At 39.6% G+C, this 20,776-nt stretch overlaps 1 long non-coding RNA gene across 1 annotated transcript in view; it reads right to left on the bottom strand.

Moving 5' to 3' along the window:
• Positions 1 to 822: 822 nt before the first annotated feature.
• Positions 823 to 20,776, bottom strand: part of LOC311442362 — an 85,334-nt gene continuing 65,380 nt past the window's right edge. The window contains exons 2-4 of the long non-coding RNA XR_014696571.1: positions 6,425 to 6,622; positions 5,477 to 5,590; positions 823 to 1,810 (exon numbers count right to left, since the gene is read on the bottom strand). This is a non-coding gene — a long non-coding RNA (uncharacterized lncRNA). The remainder of the gene's footprint in view (positions 1,811 to 5,476; positions 5,591 to 6,424; positions 6,623 to 20,776) is intronic.

The following is a 20,776-nucleotide window of genomic DNA, read 5'->3' as shown; positions in this document are numbered from 1 at the left end:
GACATACGTATAGATGTAAGTAAATAACCAGGGCATGGGTGCTTTGCTCTGAGGAAAGCCTTATGAGTAAGGCATGAGAGGAAAGATTGGTAAGCTCCATTGATCCCAGTCTGTAGGGTGGAAATGCCACAGCAAAAGTCACAATTCTGAATAAGCGAGAACCACTTTCCACTGGCACTTACAAAGTTTCTGCTTGATTCATAGAAAATACTAGCTATGGGTTTGTTTTTTTTCCTCCCTTGTGTGATCTCTGTAAGGAAGTCCCACAAAGTAGGGCTATAGAAAGCACAACAAAGATAACAGCAGATACTTGCCACTTCACGTAGCTTAAGAGAACAGCTGTCCAGTTAACAGGACTTTGAATTTGAGATTTGATTTATGTGAGACAGATCCACAAGGGAGGAAGAGACTTCAGCAGCTGGAAAAGTATTTTGATTGCATTCTGATTAATTTCCTGGGGAGAGGGTAATACACTATCATTTTGGAAAAATGTACTCCAGATTTTTTTGTCCTCTTCTGAAGTTTTCAAAGCTGTATCTTTGAAAATACATAAAAGTCCTCCATAATGAATTTTCAGTTGCAATTTATTTTATCACCTAACTCTAACTCCAAATTTGATATTTGTAGCCCACTAACAAAACATTTTTATAAATAGCTTAACTGTGATGATGTTCTTTTCAATTGGCCAAGGGTGCCTGACAAATAGGAGGCCCCTTGCAAAAGCATTTCTAAAGTCAGTCTTAGCTGGCAGAACTGTAGGGAGAAGGAAGAAATCAATTAAGCAGATAAAAAAAAAGTTTTTCTCTAGGAAAACAAGTAGACATTATTTATTCCTGTTTTGACTTGGGTTCTACTGATGATGATGATTGCATGCTCCTATTAGCACAGTGTTTCACTTATATCTATATAAATTTATCCAAAAGACATTTCATGTGTCAAAAGAAGAGAAACCAAACTAAAAACCGTATGTGTGCACACAGACACATACACTTCCCAGTAAATGTTAGTGTTGAAAGCACATTGGAAGACAGCACTGCTTTTCTTATGTGTGAGAAAATCAAATTTTAAAAGTCTGTTTATAATTTCCTCATGGTCACACACTCCTATCTTCTAGCAGTGGCTGGTAAAGCAGCAGTAAAGGACATCTCTCTTCCCCCTGCTGCTTTGTCAGCCCAACTTGGGAACAAGCTAGTGGTATAAAAAGAATGTCCAGTACAGAAATGTGACTAATTTTTCTAAAGTGGCACCAGTATCTTATTTGAGGGTAAGAGTATTTTAACCAAGTTTTGTAAAAAGAAATGTGTGGGTCTGTGCCTGCGTAGACTTTTGGAATACGGCCCATCTGTTTGACAGCTGTCTGACTGGCTTACACATGCACAGTAATTTTGCCTGGTGCTTCTGGAAAGCACTAGTTCTTGTGCATAGGTATGTGGCAGCAGTGCAGGGCATTCCGGACACACATTTCTAGTGCTAGGAAACAGCCAATGCCTGCATGGATTTCTGTGTATCCTTCTAACGTGCGAGGAGTTCAGGATGAAGACAACTTGTATCTCCTTCCACCAATAACCCTTGAAATCCCATTCAAAAAGTGTCCTCAAATCCCAGGCAAGGCAGCTTGTCTGAGCAGAACCCATAAAATACCCTGGGAGCTGTAAGGTTTTTTTGGTACAATGCTCTTTGCTAAACTTGGTAGACTTTTCCAGTCTGTTAGGAAAATGACGCAGTAGATCTTAATGTGCTTTCTCTTGCTCTTTCTTCAACGAGTAAAGTACTTTTCAGCACTCACCAGTCTTTGTCTCCTGTAGACAGCCTAGAGGAGAGGGGTAGTCTCACGATCCCAGAAAGCCCTGCTTTCTCACAACCAGACAGTGGCTTCTCTTAGTCCTTCACAGAGACATGAACACAAACTCTTTAATTTTCTTGCCCTTTGCAGGGTAGCCAGTACCATACAGCAGTGGCACAGCTGTAGCATCCTCTCAATCCACCACACTTCTATGAATGAATAAAGCTGTAAAGTCAACCTCGTTGAAGCAGTCTTAAAATCCTTCCAAGTTCATCCATAAACATTTTAAATATGTCCTCTGACCTCCCTCGTTTGCCCATAATACAACCACATCATCCTCACCCACAACAGCCAAGCCACTTGTGTTACAGATTTTCAACACTGTGCTACTAATACTACAGATTCCTAGAAATTATGGTGTGCATTTTTATCAAAGTGATGCTGGTTGACATTCCTCTCTCTTGTTATTAACAATCATATGTTCACTTGCCACTCTCTAAACTATGCTTTTACAATACCAATGAAAATGCCTGAATATTTATTAATTTCCACACTGCAGGCTGGCCAGATTTCTTGATCTTGTGAGCTATGACAGCACAGTTTTTACATGGCCATCAACCACATATAACTTCTTAGATATCTCAAGGTCCATGTGCAAGGAGACTTCAAGAGAAGGTCACAAGTGAGATGTGACATTGCTTTCCAGCAGTCTCAGCTATCCATGGCTGCAAATCAGAAAATAATTTCTTTCTAGGAAATACTGAGCAGCTGTGCTCTGAAAACCAATTTAGTCTTTTAAGTTGGAGACCCAAGATCACTATGTTCTTTTGAAAAACTTTCCTGTGTTGTTTTTAGAAAGAGCAACAAAGAGTTGTAGTCAGTGTGACAAGTGACAAGTGTAGAGTATCCATTTACCTCTCTCTTGCAGGACATATTTGATGACTTCCACAAATTCAGATTTAATGTAGCTGTTAGAAATTATTTGAAGAATTCAGAGTGCAACTTACTAAAATTCATTTATAGTAGGAAAATAGAAGTGTTGTCACCATACTAAAGAGACTGCCAATGTGAAGATCATTTCTGTTTTGCTCTGATAAGAACTGTTAAAATAAAGGTGAGTACGAGATAAGCTAAAACCTAAGTTGATAATATAAATTAGCTATTCATGTAAACAAAAATAATCATAACAAGAACATAGAAATATGCTTGAGATTCCAGACTGTTCTCAGGTGTTGATGGGATGGCTTAAAATTCTCATATGAGATCAATTTTTTTGAAGATTGATAACCGAGGTAGAACAATGAGGTTCTGTTTTTGAAAGTCAAATAATTTAAGATTGATCCTATCCTCAGATGTTTAACATGGTACATCTTAACTGTAATTGTGTGTACCCTTTATAGCGGGTAGGGAAATACAATAGTCTTGTGACTCCAAAAGATCTTGTAACTGCAATTACATCCTTAGAAGGATGAGTGAAGGGAGAGAAGATAGCAAAGGTGTTTATGCTAACACATGCTTGCTTCATGTGGCAGCACAGAACAGATTCAACTGAACGTAAATTATATTATATATAACATATCTGGCTTCCACTATCCAGTGATGGTTGGAGTTCAGAAGCATTTTAGCTTTTTAAAAATTGTTTTGGTTTGATGTGATCTTAATTTTCTAGTGACTTTCCTCCATTCTCCTGTTTGCTTTCCTCTTCATCAGTCATAAAAGCAAGACTTGGCAATTGCAAATGCTCTCTGATAAGATTAAGTAATGTTAAGCACCTGCTCCTCTTGGTTACTGTCTGGAGAAGTTTATTAACACTTTCTAAAAAGACTGTTCAGTGTGTTTCTGGTGGGTGATGTCAAATTCCAGCTGTCAAGATGTCTAATCCCATAACATAATAATGATGAATCCTATTCAGCCTCCTCCAAAATCAAACAAGTGAGTCAGTCTCCCCTTTTCCAGTGGCTAACCTGGCAACTTTACTTTTAGTTTCTGCTGAGATCAACAGGCTAAAGAAGTATTGTACTTTTCTTTTATGCTTTGGACAATGATATTTCACAGAGCACAAGTATTAACTAAGTTTCTACTGTAGTGTTCATAAGACTTTTGGCACTGACTTCAGAGTGGCAGCATTAGACAAAGAACATCACTGAGATTGCATTAGCAGCCACAGTACTCAGAGAGTCATAGAATCATTAAGGTTGGAAAAGACCTGCAAGATCATGTAGTCCAATCATCCCCCTACCACCAATATTACCCACTAAACCATGTCCCTAAGAACCACATCTAACCTTCTGCCCGGAGCCACAATTCACAGTCCTGACATAGGTTAATCATTCTGAACTGTTGCTAGCAGCTGTTTAATTTTACTTCCAGGCTCAGAAGAAGCCATCACATAAAACAGCACATGAGCTTTTTTTGCTCAGAAGGGCACACTTTTCTATGTGAGCATTATTGTGTGGCAAATAATGTCTGTCAAGACATAGATGATGGCAGTTTCTTAAAAAAAAAAATTGTAGCAAGATTCATAATCTCATTTGTAAGAGGTGTCAGTGAAGGAGCTTTTATTCAATTCTTAGTGCTTCTTATATTTTTAACTTGAGCTCTGGACCTGGAGGTGAGAGATGTAAGTACCCTGGAAACATTTGCAAATATCAGCAATTAGTGACAGGCAGCTAATATTTCTACTTGTGATTTGAGCTCTCTCTTGTGTACTAGACTATTTGAAGTGTCAAATGGAATTCATGATAGGAAAAATCAAAGGAGAATTTTCATATCTATTTTTTTGCTAGAAAGTATCCTCAGTTCACCTCAGATTAAAGAATCATTTGGGCATTAACGAAACCTTAACTATTTGATGAAAGAAACCAGAGGCTTTTAGATAGAGTTGCTGAATGCAGCTAGGTCCATCCAACAGCACCATCTGTGGTAAGGAATGGCAGTCTCCACTGAGTGAGTTAGTGAAATCACATTTTAAATAAGGTTTCCACAAATATCCTGCCGTTCCTATTGATGTTAAGCAGCAGTTGCAGTTTTAATACTCTGCTTTAGCTTCCTTTATTTTGCCATCATATGAATTAACTGGCTTTAGATAAGAAATTTGGAACTGGACCTACTTAATTCTATTTCCCCTTCTCTGACCTCAGTAGTTGCATGCATAAACGCACTCATACAGGAATTGTGATGGGAAAATAAATATAGTAAGGTGGTAGTTTCAAAGAAACATCATTGAGGTTGATAGTGTTTTTACTGGATGTCAGAAGCTTGTGAATTCCTCTCCAGGTGCTGACAGGTAAGAAATGTTTTAAGCAAAGTACGTGGCTGGAACAGTAGACTGCAAGAACAGTACCAGAGGGGGAAAAATGTGGCCTCAATGTGACCCATCTGAGGGTTGTATGCAAAAGCTTAAAATACTTAGAATTACCAGAGTAAGAAAATATCATGTGGAGGAGGACATCTAGAATCACAAGACATAATAATAAAGAGCTATTATGTAGTACTGACAGTCACTGTCATTTGAAACAATAGCAATCATAAACTTATAACTAAAGATGTTTTACCAATGCAAAGGTCACATCTGTATTTGTTGTACATTCTGTATTATACCTCTAGAGATGCCTTGGAAGCTGTCCTGACAATTGCAGTTGGACAATATTCCTGAAGCAAAAGAGAAATGCCCAAGAGCATGGAAGTACTTACCCGTTCAGGATGATGATGTCCTGATTACACAGAGTATTAGAAATGATGCTCCTTATTCAGATGCTTCAGCATTACATGGCTTCTCTTGAGGGATCATTCCCTAGTTAGCATCTCCTGGAAGAAACGTAGAGCTATGCAATTAGATAACGCAAACAGGTTAGAGAATTACAGTTTCTAAGTGTCTCTTGCAGAACTGGTGAAGGCATTCTGATTCAGGTTTGGTGAGATATGCGAGACACTTTTCCACTAAGTAAGTTCCAAATGCTGAAATCAAAATTGGATTTTTTCAAAGGTGTCTAGGAAGACCAGTTGGCCACCTACTGTTCACATTAATGTTAATGGATTTTTTTATTATTATTATTCTTTTATTTTTAAAGCAGATTGCATAATTTTCTACCTTGAAAGTTTTGACTGGAGTACATCACATAAATAAGAAAGCTAGTGGTGCTTCACCTGTCTCTTTAAATGTAGAATCAAATGCCTAATAGTGATTTGTCATTTGAAATCCATTACAAAATCCAATTTTATATCTAAATACCAAGTTAGCGCTCAATTATATGGTCTGAAAATCTTTCAGAAAGGAGAGAGCTCTGGCTTTATTTCAAGCAAGGCAAGTTTGGGGATATTTTGTCTAAAAAAGGAAACACTCCTTAAGCTCAATATTTTTGAGCTGCCAGTCTAAATGACCTTGTTTCTCTCCATTACCAAGAGACCCATACAAGTAAAATGCAAATTGTGTACACGCCAGCAAGGTATCAATACCACATGGAGTCCTCAACACCCAGTGCATAGGGCCAGTCTCAGCAGCCCTTCGGACCCCAAAATGCTCATTATGGGCACTGAGAGTACTGAACGTGAATCTGTGTGGAACTTAGGCTCTAAGATAACCTCTAAGATAGGTGATGAGTAACAATGGGTAGTAAAATGCATAATTAGTGGAAATCTTACCTGTTCCAATGGGATGTTTACAGCAGTCAATGCTGCTTTAATGTTATTCTTGTGAATTGCTTCTTTAGGAGTTGTTGCTCCCCTGACCTCACAAATTAGCTCTCCAGGAAAACGTACTGCCATGTTATTAGAAGTTTAGAGACATATATTCAGGTACTCAGATTCTTTAGCTGTTGGGACACAGAAGTATTGGAGAGACTTGAAGATATGAAAGCATGTTAATTGAAAATAAGCAGTGGGTTGTGCTTTGTGCTTTCTTCTTTTCCTAATTGTTTAGGAAAAAGGAGTAAATCTAGCAGCATGTGTAGCAGACTCAAGAATACTATCAAGGCAGAAGCAATCAAGGTATGCTTGGGGTATCTAGGAAGCTGTCAGCATGAGTGCCAGAAACCATGTCTTATCTTTCCTGCCACTGCCATCCATGCTTGCTAGATTAGGCTGAATGAGGTTCATGCCAACAAGGGCTTATGCCTTTGTTTGCTGTGCAAGCATACGATCAATACACTAAAGATGCAGGGCCTCACCATACCCAACAGAAGAAAGGGAAGGATGCTTGAGAAAATGAGAAAGATTATAAAATTATTAGTCATATCCATCTCTGAAATACCAAATGTTACACCAGGCACAAACCATATCAGATGAAGCTGCCTATTACATTAGAGATACCAGACATCACCACTGAAATAAAGATACCTGATTTTAATTGCACCATTCAAGTAGAGAGGCGCAATTTATGCACAGGAGGACCTTGAGACACTGATGAGACAGCTCATGAACTGCTCATTTGTTTGTTCTTCCTTGCTCCTTCTACACTGGGCAGTCCTGCAGGCCAATATGGAAAGTAGAAAGGGGTAATGTGGGTATTTACCTTGCTTGACTTTTTTTTTTTTTTTTTTTTTTAAATGTAATCTAATTTTTATTTTTAATACCTCTGCAATTTTGGGCTGGCTGAGAGTTCCTCAGCTAGCTGAAGAGACAGTGAAAGCTAGGATGGTGACTGGCATATTAAAAGATGCGTTATGATAGGTTTTCCCCCACTTTTTCATCACAAGCGGTATTTCAGGTCTTTTAAAGGGCTCCTAGAATCAGTAACATACATGTAAGCTCTGGGGGTTATAACCATGCTTAAAGCAAGTTAGAAAACAAAATTCTGCTGTATTTGCTGTTGAACATTCATCTAAATTTCCCCTTGTATGTAGGAGACTAAGAAGAAGATTTTTTTCCTGCTTTAAATGGAAAGTAGAATATTTATAGAATAAAAACCTTAAAATCTAATCACAATGTCATTAATGTAAATTTTGATAACTGAAGAAATGTGTTTTAAAACACACCATGTATCGCGTAGAAGTTTGCTTTCATGATCATCTCTATAGAAGAAAAAGTTAGACTGTACCTTTCAATAACTGTACTCAAAGAAGTGCAAGTGTTATTTCTCCAATGACAAATATTTTATATTGGTTAATTGCATTTAAAAAATAGCTTGTGTGGCAGTGCTTTTATGGCAAGTGATGATCTTCAAAGATATGCCCTTGCTGGAGGGAAGGTGAAAGTATGGTCTAATTAAATTTGTAGTCTTATTTTAAGAGATCTGCATTAAAATTTACCTAAGTTAGTTTTTAAAGTCTGCTTCCTTCATCAAATTGTTTACATTATAAGTACAGCATATAATAATGGTACAGTTGGAAAGCCCAGGTACTGGTCAGCAGTGGGGCATATTAGTTAAGATCAGGATGACCTAGGTAGGTAGTTCTGACATTGTAGCACGCTGAGTTATCAGCTAAAATTCATGAAATTTCACACTTTGTGTAAAGTCTAATTTGCTTTTACATACACTTGAGACAGGGAAAAAGAAGTTAAAAAAAAAAAAAAAAAAGGATTGTTCTGGGAGTTATTGAAGACCTCAGAAAGAAAGGTGGTCATTGGTCTCAGACAACACAGGTTCATGAGAGGAAGGTACTGCTTAACTACCTAAATTTCCTTTTATGCCACCCATCTAGTTGACCAAGGGAAGCCAGTTGTAGCCTTTTGCATTTCAGCAAGTTTTCAATACTGTTTCTCACAGTATCATTCTGGATGAAATGTCCAGTGTACAGCTAGACAAATACACAATACGATGGGTGAACAATTAGCTGATGGGTCAGGTTCAAAGGGTTGTAGTAAACGGGGTTACATCAGGCTGGTGGACAGTCATTGGTGGGGCTCCCCAGGGCTCCCTTTGAGGGCCAGTTCTCTTCAGTGTTTTCATAGATTACTGGAATGAAGAACTTGAAGCTATACTAAGTAAATTTGCACACAACACTCAACTGGGATAAGTGGTTGATTCCAGCGGGGGCAGAGAGACCTTGCAGAGAGATCTGGACAAATCAGTGGGCTGGGGAATCACCAAGCATATGAAGTTCACCAAGAGCAAGTGTTGGATTCTGTACCTGGGAAGGGGCAACCCAAGCTATGCATACAGACAGGGGGATGACAGGCTGGACAGCAGCCCTGAAGAAAGGGATCCAAGACTTTTGGTCAATGGCAAGCTGAATATGAGTCAGCAGCAAAAGAGGCCGACTGTACCCTGGGGTGCATCAGGCACTGCACTGCTAGCCAGTCGAGGGAGAGGACAGTCCTGCTCTGCTCTGGTGTGGCCTCACCTCAAGCACTATGTGTAGTTTTGGGTGCCACAGTGTAAGAAAGACAGGAATTTCTTTAATCAGACAAGAAATATTTTTTTTCCCCCTGATATGCCAATATCAAAGCAGCCAAGCACAATTCTAGAAGGTACAATTTTACTATGAAATGCTTTGGGGTGCAGATGTGTTTTTAATATCTACGATTTGAAGAAAAACACCTAGTCCTAATTTTCTGCTGACTAGCATGAGAGAAAATGACCTAAATAGTACATTGTTTGGAAGTGTTTTTCAATAGAATCAATCAATAAGCTCTCTCCCAAATGTATTTTCTTTTCCAGGTCTAGCTTCATGCTGTCAGTATTGTCCTATTGTTCATCAGGAAGATGTAAACTTATGCTTTTATATGAAAAAAATCTTACAATTTCCATATACTATCTATATTGACAAATGATGAACAACTTATATAAGGTTAAAAATAAGGTTAGTTTTGGAATTAGACTGAACTAGAGTAACTTCCCTGGGAAACTGCTCTTGAAGGCCTCGATGTCCACCAGTGCTGGTCACTCTTTAAGCGATGCCTCCTAGAAGCACAAGATCAGGCAATTCCAAAATATCGCAAGTCAGGCAGGCGGGGCAGGAGGCCGGCGTGGCTGACCAGGAACATTCTAATGGAGATTAGGCGGAAACAGAGAGTGTTTCGCTACTGGAAGGAGGGCCAGGCGTCATGGAAAGAATACAGGGATGCTGTTCGTGTTTGTAGGGAGAAAGTTCGAGTGGCCAAAGCACAGCTAGAGTTGAAGCTGGCTGTGTCTGTGAGAGAAAATAAAAAGGGTTTTTTTAGATATGTAAATGGAAAAAGGAGAACTAAAGAAAACATAGGGCCTTGATAGGGAAGGTCTCCTCACAGACGATGACGTAGGCAAAGCAGAGACGCTTAACGCCTTCTTTGCCTCTGTCTTCAATGCCGATGATGGGCTTCGGGACCCAGGGTGCCCTGAGCTGGAGGACCGGGACGGTGGGGATGACAAACTCCCAACTGACCCTGAACGTGTGCGGGATTTGCTACTCCACCTGGATCCCTACAAGTCCATGGGTCCGGATGGGATTCATCCCCGGGTGCTGAAAGAGCTGGCGGATGTCATCGCGGAACCTCTATCAATTATTTTTCAACGATCCTGGGAATTTGGAGAGGTCCCGGTAGACTGGAAGCTGGCAAATGTTGTGCCGATTTTCAAGAAGGGTCAGAAAGAAGACCCTAGCAATTACAGGCCTGTCAGTCTCACGTCAGTGCCTGGTAAAATCATGGAGAAGTTGGTTCTCGGACTTATTGAGGCGCACCTGGGGGACAAAGCAGTCATTGGTCCCAGCCAGCATGGGTTTGTGAAGGGTAGGTCCTGCCTAACTAACCTGATTTCCTTTTATGATAAGATCACCCGTATGGTGGACCAAGGGAAACCAGCTGATGTGATTTTTTTGGACTTCAGCAAGGCTTTTGACACGGTTTCCCATAGGATCCTACTGGACAAAATGTCCACCATACAGCTAAATAAAAACATCATACGATGGGTGAGCAATTGGCTAATGGGCAGGGCCCAAAGGGTTATGGTAAATGGAGCTGCGTCAGGCTGGCGGGCGGTCACCAGTGGGGTCCCTCAAGGCTCCATTTTAGGGCCGGTACTTTTCAATATTTTTATAAATGATCTGGATGTAGGAATAGAGGGTATTTTGAGCAAGTTTGCTGATGACACCAAACTTGGAGGAGTTGTGGACTCAAATGAGGGCGTAAAGGCCTTGCAGAGGGATCTGGACAGGTTGGAGAGCTGGGCGATCACCAACCGCATGAAGTTCAATAAGAGCAAGTGCCGGGTCCTGCACCTGGGACGGGGAAACCCTGGCTGCATGTACAGACTGGGCGATGAGACGCTGGAGAGCAGCCTAGAAGAGAGGGATCTGGGGGTCGTGGTAGACAGCAAGTTGAATATGAGCCAGCAGTGTGCCCTGGCAGCCAGGAGGGCCAATCGTATCCTGGGGTGCATCAAGAACGGCATCGCTAGTAGGTCAAGGGAGGTGATTGTCCCGCTCTACTCTGCGCTGGTGCGGCCTCACCTCGAGTACTGTGTGCAGTTCTGGGCACCACAGTATAAAAAGGACATGAAACTGTTGGAAAGTGTCCAGAGGAGGGCTACGAAGATGGTGAAAGGCCTGGAGGGGAAGACGTACGAGGAACGGCTGAGGTCACTGGGCCTGTTCAGCCTGGAGAAGAGGAGGCTGAGGGGAGACCTCATCACAGTCTACAACTTCCTCGTAAGGGGTTGTCAAGAGGCAGGAGACCTTTTCTCCATTAACACTAGTGACAGGACCCGCGGGAACGGGGTTAAGCTGAGGCAGGGGAAATTTAGGCTGGACGTCAGGAGGGGGTTCTTCACAGAGAGGGTGGTTGCACACTGGAACAGGCTCCCCAGGGAAGTGGTCACTGCACCGAGCCTGTCTGAATTTAAGAAGAGATTGGACTGTGAACTTAGGCACATGGTCTGAACTTTTGGGTAGACCTGTGCGGTGTCGAGAGTTGGACTTGATGATCCTTAAGGGTCCCTTCCAACTCAGGATATTCTATGATTCTATGATTCTATGAACTGATCTGTCAATTTTGCCTCTGATAATGTTTCTGGTATACCTAAGGTACCATAACTGGGGCTGGTCACTATGGGGAAAAACTATAGGAAAAGGCCTATGAATACAAACTTCAGTGAGAGCACAGGCTTGGCTACAAGGGCCATCCTATCAGCAGCCGAAACTTCATTGCATTTAATATTTCCACACAATCTCTGGCTTTCTGTTTGGGAAAGTAACAGAGTTGCTATCAGCTCTGGCTCTCTTTCCATCTCATGTTGAATGGAGAGTTGAGAATATAATAGCAAGAAGACATTTACATCATATTTTAACTGGGAGTCTCTTCTGCCTCTTCTGGGGAGGTGTACCTCTCACAACAGGCCCTAGCTACTAGGATGAGTAAGTGTAGCAGCTGTATGGAGTTTGGCCACAGGGACATGCATTTCCATTAAAATTTAACAGAATATTTAGCTTTGATCCAGTACTGCAACCTCTCACTCAGGAGACTCAACCTCACCGAAGAGGTTTGTCTCTTTGGCTCAGATGGAAAGCAGCAGTGTGGAAGGGTTTGATGTCTGAAGATGAGATGTGACTGCTGCTAGTGGGGGAACAAAAAAACAAAGCCAGGAAGAACAAGCAGACATTAACAGAGATTCCCTGCTAAATCTATGTAGAAGCCCAGGAAAAATGAATGTAGACCTTTCTAAATTTTATAGAGCTCCATCAGAAACTGGGAAATGCCATTAGATATTTATAAATACATGTATAAATGTTTAGTCACAAAATCTTAAATACTACGAGAACTGCCCAAAAGCATGCCCTTCACCTTTGTGAGCATGTGAATGACAGAAGAGGAAAGGAAATGCTTATGTACATATGCATTGCAGTTCATAGCAACATACCTCAGTAAAAAGGCCCCATGCTAAAAGTACTCATTCACTCATACTGGATATTGCTCAAGAGAGAGGAAAAGATTTCCCTGTGATATACCGCAGCACTAACATTCTCTGATCACAGCTGGTGATTTGATTGTTCTCAAAGATACAAAGCTCTTTAATTCAGCAGTAGGTGGTTCTATTGTTGACAAATTAAAAATTGCCACTCGACTCTTACAATATCATGTCTTAGCTATGTCCTGAGGCTGTGACTGCCATAGGATCTCAGACTATGCAATGCCTTTGCTGTATCTGTTTTTATTCTCCTTAGATCCATTTCTAGCTTGTTTAAGCTTCTTCCAAATGAAAGCTATCATCACATTTTACCAATGTTTATGCATTATTTTGGAACACTGATAATTTTTGCTAAATTGAATTGTTATACAGAATATGAAAGACTGTGCCTGCTGAAAAAGATAGTTTGACAAAATCAACCCACTTTTCTTGAATGATGTTTTGATGAAAGTACTAACTCTGTGGAAATGTCATTTTTGTACAGAAATATCCTTTTATTACTGTTTGTTGTAGCAGAAGAGGCCTAAACACATGAATAAGGCAAGGCATGCTGGGAGACAATATCTTTTATTAGACCAGATGATGCATCTGGAAAGGAGTCAAAGAATGTTGCTGTTTCAGACCTGAAGCAGAAGCTGCATGCCCCCAAACCTGACTTGTTTACCAATAATAGCAGCTGGTATAATAAAATTTACTGCTTTTTCTTCCAAACCTTGCTTAGATTTTTATTTTGCAATTTGCAATGACTTGCTGCTTTGAGTTCTTACTATTTTTTCCAGGGAAGGTAGAAGATAATGGGCATTTATAAAATGTCAGATTCAAAATGTGATTTTCAAAATGTAAGGATTTTGTTCTATTTAGAAATATAGCCAAAATTTTAAATCTCATTATCCTTCAGAACATAAATTGTAATTCCTTTTCCTTTCACATCATTACCTGATGTCTTAGTGAGATAATTTCTAAGACCATCTTTGATGCATAAATATGCATCACTGGAACTAGAACTGAACATACTGGAACTAGGTCCAGTAAAGGATGCTAAGAGTCTAGTCTGTAGATAGCAGTATTAGCTCTGTTAAAAGAGCTGAGTCCAACAGCAGGGAGATGGAGTGACCTTCACGCACCTAGAAGTAATGTTCTTACTTGGGGCAATCAGATTGGTCCTGGAGGAATGGTAGGAAAAGCAAAGCGGACAGTTAGGCCACACAGTCTGTTAATCCCAAGGTACCAGGTAAGACCTTTGAATGCAGTGACCCAAGTTGGTCCATAAAGGTATTCCCCTAACAGCAGTATTACACAAAATCAGCTTGACCCTTTGAAGCAGAACATGAAAATGGAAGAAAGTTGGAGGAGCTTTAAAGAGAAAGAATATGTAGTAGGCCTGTTTAGTTCAGCAACACTTTTTTAAATTTAGCACTTAATGAGAAAGTTATCTGATGTTCCCGTTGTGTAATGGAGTTGTAATGCAGTAGTGGGATGTTGCCTTTGAAATAATGAGATGCTGCATGGCGATGAAAGGATACTTTTGACATAGTAGGGGACTGTTTATGCAATAGGAGGATGAGAGGGACCCTATTTGCTTAACGGTAGGGTGCTGCTTGTGTAGTGATATGACTGTTTTGATAGTGGAGGAGACTGAAAAGTGCTGGTAAGATTTAAGAAACCCCAGCTGCTAAGTGACTTTGTTTTTGTTCTCATTCTTTTTACTGAGACATGGAGTGAGAAGGTCTAACCTTTTGTTCCAGTTGCATTTTTTACATTTTATGTTGTTTTGTATTATGTTTAACAAACTGCTGGCATCTGGAGTCACAGCAGTCCTTGGCCCTGAAGCACTGTTTCCATTACTGCTTAGACCCCCTCTTTGCCTTTTTATTTGCACAATAACACAACACCCTAATTCTGTATCCCTCCGTGCAATAGCTTAATCTCATGAAATCAATATCAGTATGTCTTACGCAGTCTTCTGGTCCTTTAATTTTTTTTTGCCATAAGCATAATCAATTGACACGACATTTATGATGTCTTACTATTATCAGCAGGTTTCTCCCTCTTCAAGGACTTAATTCAGAAGTTACTTTGATATATATAGAATCACAGAATGGTTTGAGTTGGAAGGAACCTTTAAAGATCCTCTACTTCCAAACTCCCAGCCACAGGCAGGGATACCTTCCACTTGATCAGGCTACCAGATGGATAGATGAAACCCTCATAATAGATTTATATTTTGCCTATTTTGGTATGTCATCCTATTCAGATCCCATTCCTTAGGCTCAATCCAGCTAAATTTTATAACCCTGTGTTGTACAGACTGGGAAAAGGAGGCAACAAGGAATTAAAAAGACATGGCAAAATCTACAGCAGAGTCCCTGGCTTAATTCTTACTCAGATTCTTATGACCACGTCTCTTTCCCAGCTACGTGACGACATGCTTGAGTTCTGTCTGGATAGAAATGACAGAATCTCCACGTTCTTACATGAGTTCTCCAGCAAATGTAACATCAACCTTTTCTTGTTAATTATGGTTTTAAAAAAAACTTTCACTTACCCTTTTAAAATAACCTCTTCACCTTAGATCTGTCCTTGGATTTTTAAGTAGCATAAAAGTTCAGTTTAAGGAGCCAACAAGCTATGAATTTGCACAGGGTAAAGAAATTAAGTCATTGCAAACGTAAAAACCAGGATCCTGGAAAAGAACATGAGGAGGAGGAGTTGGAATTTAAGCATCTGTATGGGGGAGAAGCTGTGTTCTGGGCACAGCTGGGAAGGCAGGAGAATCATAGAATCATCCAGGGTGGAAAAGACCTTCAAGATCACTAAGTTCAACCAGCAACCTGCTCTACAGAATCCCATCACTAAACCATGACCCTTAGTGACACACTCACACATCTCCAACACCTCAAGGAATGGGGACAAACACCACTTCTCTGGGCAGCCTGTTCCAATGCTTCACCATGTTCTCTGTGAAGAAATTCTTCCACTCTAAACCTCTTCTGGTGCAACTTGAGATCATTTCTTTGAGTTTTATCCCTAGTCACCTGAGAAAAGACACTGACAGCTTCCCTGCTGCAATCTCCTTTCAGGTAGTTGTAGAGAGTGATTGCAGTCTCCCTTTAGCTTCCTCTTCTCCAGACTAAACTACCCCAATTCCCTCAGCCAGTCCTCATAAGCCTTGTTTTCTACTCCCTTCACCAGCTTTGCTGCTCTTCTCTGCACACATTCAAGTAACTCAATGTCCTTGTAGTAAGGCCCCAAACTGAACACCGTATTCAAGGTGTGTTATCACCAGTGTCACATACGAGGGGGACAATCTCCACCATGTCCTGCTTGCCACACGCTTGCTGACACAAGCCAGGATGCCAAACCATCTGTCCCTAATCATACAGCCCTGCTAGATGGCATATTATATACGGGGTCAGCTCTACATGAAGCTATGGTGTCTCTGCCAAATTGTGAGGGAAATTACAACAGCCAGGGGCTTCCAGGGCGCGGTTATAGTGCAGGGATCCCTGTGTCCATGCACCAGAGAGTTCCTCACACAGAGGGCAAGATCCCCTGGTTGTATGTGTGCTCAGTTCTAAGCCTTAGACACACACATATCTGCAGATCTGAGATCCCAAGGTCCTGAAGGGACTGCTTTCCATGCATGGATCAGAACTCTTCCTCTATTTCCTCCTGAACCCTCAGAGCACCAAATTAGATGATTCAAAGAGGAAAATGAGTAAAACAATTCTGTTAGTTGGAATAACGTGTAATTCAGACTACTTGGGTTGTTTTCCTCTTCCCTGAAATGCTGTATACCCAGAAGGACGTGGTCATTAGCATGAAGTGACTGAATTACTTCTACCTATTAGTTCTTTTGGAAGCAGTAAGTTTCTGCACCCTTCACATTGCCATAAACTGATGCATGAAATCTTTATCCATTGGAGACAGAGCTAGAGTCAGATTTTAATAATAAAGCCATCATTTTGATTTCCTTCCATTCTACCAGCAAGAGCAATTTTCAGATTTTGTTTGTTGCATTGGTAAATCCATGCAGGTTTTACAGCTCAAGGTAAATCCTATCTGTTCTAAACACAGGTCAGAAATGCCGAAGTTAGACAATATAATTCTCCCAGATTGGAAACAGAGACATGGGCAGGCAAAGTAAGCTAGAGCAAATGAGAGCAAAGATCAAATAGATCTCAAAGTAATCCACTCAGCATTGCTAGCTAGTAACACTGAAGGTACAGGTCTCTTCAAAGGATAATCCATTGCTTGTGTTTCTCTAAAGCAACAACAACAACAACAAAAACTCTTGCTGTTTCTTTCATTTTATGCTTCCCCAGCTGCTTTTTGGAATAGTTCTGAATTCATTTTAGGCATTTGCAATACGTTTCCCCAGGTGCACCTGCAGTTCCAGAAACTCTCACAGCTTTCTAGAGGCAACATTGTCTTACGATGAATTCATCATCTCCTCTACTACTATCATATGTTACTCCTGAGAGCTTTGATATTTACTTTCTGTGAACAAGCACACATCACTGAAAAAAAGAAATTATGCCGAAGCATTTTCACACATTGTGTCAGGAAGAACAAGTGATACCATGCAGCTGCAACACTGATGCTGGCAGTTTGACCAGTACATATCTGAAAAGAGAATTTTTTTAATCTAGCAGACCATGAAATAATAAGAAGCAGCTCATGAAATCCAAAACTGGATGGGAGATTATCACAATATTCCCTCTGGTCCAATAAATGTAATAGAATTTACAGCGTAATAGAATCAATGACAAGAACATAACTCAATGCAGCGGGATTCTCACATTTGATTTGTGGAAAGAAAAATGTAAAAAAGTGTACTGACACCTAAATCTGAGAAATGGGGTTCTTCAATGTCTATTTCACTCATAAACAGGGAGACTAAAATGATGCTTATTTTGTTTAATTAGATTTTTGAAAGCAGCATTAATTTTTGAGGTTTACACATTTCATTTTTGTTAGTAGAGGAATGTCTGTAAATAAAAACTGAATTATTTTTCATGCTATTTCTTTTATATTGTTATTGGGCTTTTGCCATTTTTTTTTTTCTATAGGGAAAAGTCACCATCTTTCGCCTCCAAAATGAAATTAATGTGAGCAAAGATCAGCTCATTGTCTTTTGGTACATAAATCACTGCCCTTTTTCAGATCTGCTAGGGATTTATGTACAGAATTTTATTCTTAGAATGGTAGTGACAGAAATTAAACCATAAATTCAGCTGTAAAAGCTCTGCCATTAAAGACTGTAATCTGAGTCCATTTTTTTGTCTATTGGTTCTGATCCATTCCACCAAACAAATTTGTTAGATACATACCTTTTCTCACACCTGATCAGTTGTGTATGCAGAAACAAAAAACAGCCCAACAAAAGAAAAGAAAACCAAAGCTGGAACAGCAGTCATGACTTTACAAACAAAAAACAACAACTGCCAAGCAAATTTTCCCCTAATCGTGTCATTATCATTTGCAAGTACTATGAAATTGCATCTTAGAGCAATCATGTTTGGTTTCAGGTAGTTTTTTTTTTTTTGTGTGTGTGTGCTGGTGAATTACAAGCATTTTTGCTGCAATAATGACAGATGGCAAACAAATGAGGGATAAACTAACCTGCTAAATAATATGACATGAAATTTAGCATTTAAATTCCCATCTGGAAAGCTTCTACACTCAAATAGTCTTCTGGGGTTTGGGTGTGGATTTACTTGAAGTACTGCACATTTCTGGGTCTATAATGTAATTTTAAGTCCCTGGCAATAGGCTGAAGCACACATGACTGCTCAACTGATATCAAAACCTCAGGGACCACAGAAGGTAGCAATTACATACCCTCACAGGGTGCTCATTGCCTGGGGGTTTTAGACAGTGTTATTGCAGAAAGCTGCACAGCACACTGCTTAATAGCCATTTCCTGAAAGCTATCAGCACTGATACCATTATCATATTCTGATTTCAACTCTCCTTGAAATTTCATGACTTACTATTCCCTTTTCCTTTACTGTAAGCAATTTAGATATGCTTGAAAATAACACAAATCCTGGTTATTCTTCCCCTAAAACCATTATGTTCTGTGCTAATCTAATCAACATGTATATTGACATATGCACTCTACTCCTAATGGCTCCATGGAAATCATAAATAGTCAACATATCACCTGCTGAGTTATTCTGGGATATACCAACAATAATGTACAAAAACAATAGAGCTGACTTCTTTGAAGGAAATGCAAGTTATTTGTAAATATAGTGATACAATGTATTATCTCACAGCCTCCAGTTATCATTGCTAATATCCACGGCTCTGTATCCGTAATTTTCAAACTTAAACTATTTTATATATCAAGATTATATTTCATGACATGAAAGTCATATGCATGACTTTCCTTTTGATAATGGAATATGTTCAGACTTATTCCTCCTAAGTTTTTCTTAGCTATTTGGAAAAAAAAAACACCAACCAATACGTTATTTCACGCACAGAAACATGCATGAACATACACATCGAGACCATCTCAGTAATGCTTGGCTTAACCACATTTTCTCTCCTGTCCCTCCCCCCCCCCCCCCCCCCTTTTTTTTTATTGAAACTAACAAAGAAAAACAAAACAGTGAGCACAGTGGACCAAAATCCATTTACCGTTATCCTCTAGCAAAAATCCCATATCCACTAGCACTCAACTTAGAAAAAATGTTTTAATACCTGATGTGTTTTAATTAGGTTGGACTTGGCATTGTATTTACATTTTGAATTTAATGTCAGACACTTGTACAGTGTTTGAGGGGTTGCTTTTTATGTTGTCATGTTTTGTACAAAAGAATAAAAATTATATTGTTCCTAAAAGAGAAATGATAGCAAAATATCTACATTAACTTACAAACCCACAAAGTTTGTCAAGGTCAATTTTTTCTTTAGTTTTTGAAATTACATATTTAATAGGATTAATATCAAAGATTTTACCATGAATATCACATTATCACTCAGTATTACATAGACATACAAATGTAAAAACACATTTTCGATATGGCAGAACCTACATGGAGGTATTTTAATATGTATTTTCATCATAGTTGGAAATTCTTGAAGGTGTGTAACTGCCAGTCTCTCCTTAGTGTTTCTGCAACATTACTGATGAGAATATTTCCCCTGTAGTCAATAATATGCAAAGGAAAGATCTGAGAGCCTGAGTCCAGGCTTCTAGTCTCATACACAGGGAAGAGAGACAATCATTTACAATCATACATGATCACTTACTAGATCACCAGGATTAACAAAGGATGTCAGGCTCCCAGCTCCTGGTTCTGATGCCTGGTTTTTACCAGTTTAAGGTTGTCTCAAATTATTCTGTTTATATTTTTTTTCTTATTTTACCTTTCATTCTCCCCCAGCTCCCCTCCCTCAGATGCAATTTCCCACAGAGCAGCTGGAGAAGGACACAGCTGTATTGTCTTTATGACGACACAGAATTCCCTAGGGCCAAATCTTTCCCACATTGACTATTAAGACAAAGATTTGTCTTTAGGTTTCCTAGTATATGTCTAATTTGTAGATACCCAAACAAATAGAATATGTGTTTTCTCTCTGCAGAAGGATGTTTTGGTAAAATAAATAAAATTAGGATGGTAGAGATGGTATAGTTGGGGACTAATTGAAGATCACATTATAGAGCCCAAACCCCTGAGGACTATAACTATAAAGTATATACCCACAAAGTATTAATTCCTGTAAGCGGGGATTAGTATGATTATCACTTTCTAGAGTCAGCTCCACTAACACTAAAAGATTATTATGGTGCAAAACCACAGGCTAAAATGGCCTGCTCCACTTAGCTATGAGACAAACCTCTTTCATAAGTTTTTCCAGGGCTCCTGTGAAAAATGACTGAGTCAGTTCATTGCTAGGTTCAACACTGTATTTGAAACCACTCTAACACACTGCATAGTGCCTGCTGAGTTTTGAGAGCCCTGGTTTATTCTCATAAGGGACAATTGGGGTTTTTATATCCATTTCCAGAACTTAGCCCTGTTTTGATACTCATAAATTAACTAATATGATTTAGATTCTCTCCTAGTTAAATCCATTGACATCAAGGAAATTATGTCAAGTTACAGCAGATGAGAGTTCTGCCCTGTTTAATCAGAAACTTTGATAAATTGCTCTTT

This window comes from Aythya ferina (genome assembly GCF_964211825.1).
Source record: "Aythya ferina genome assembly, chromosome: 10".
NCBI lineage: Eukaryota > Metazoa > Chordata > Aves > Anseriformes > Anatidae > Aythya > Aythya ferina.
The sequence above is the reverse complement of the archived record's forward strand: the minus strand, read 5'-3'. Positions and strand labels throughout refer to the sequence as shown.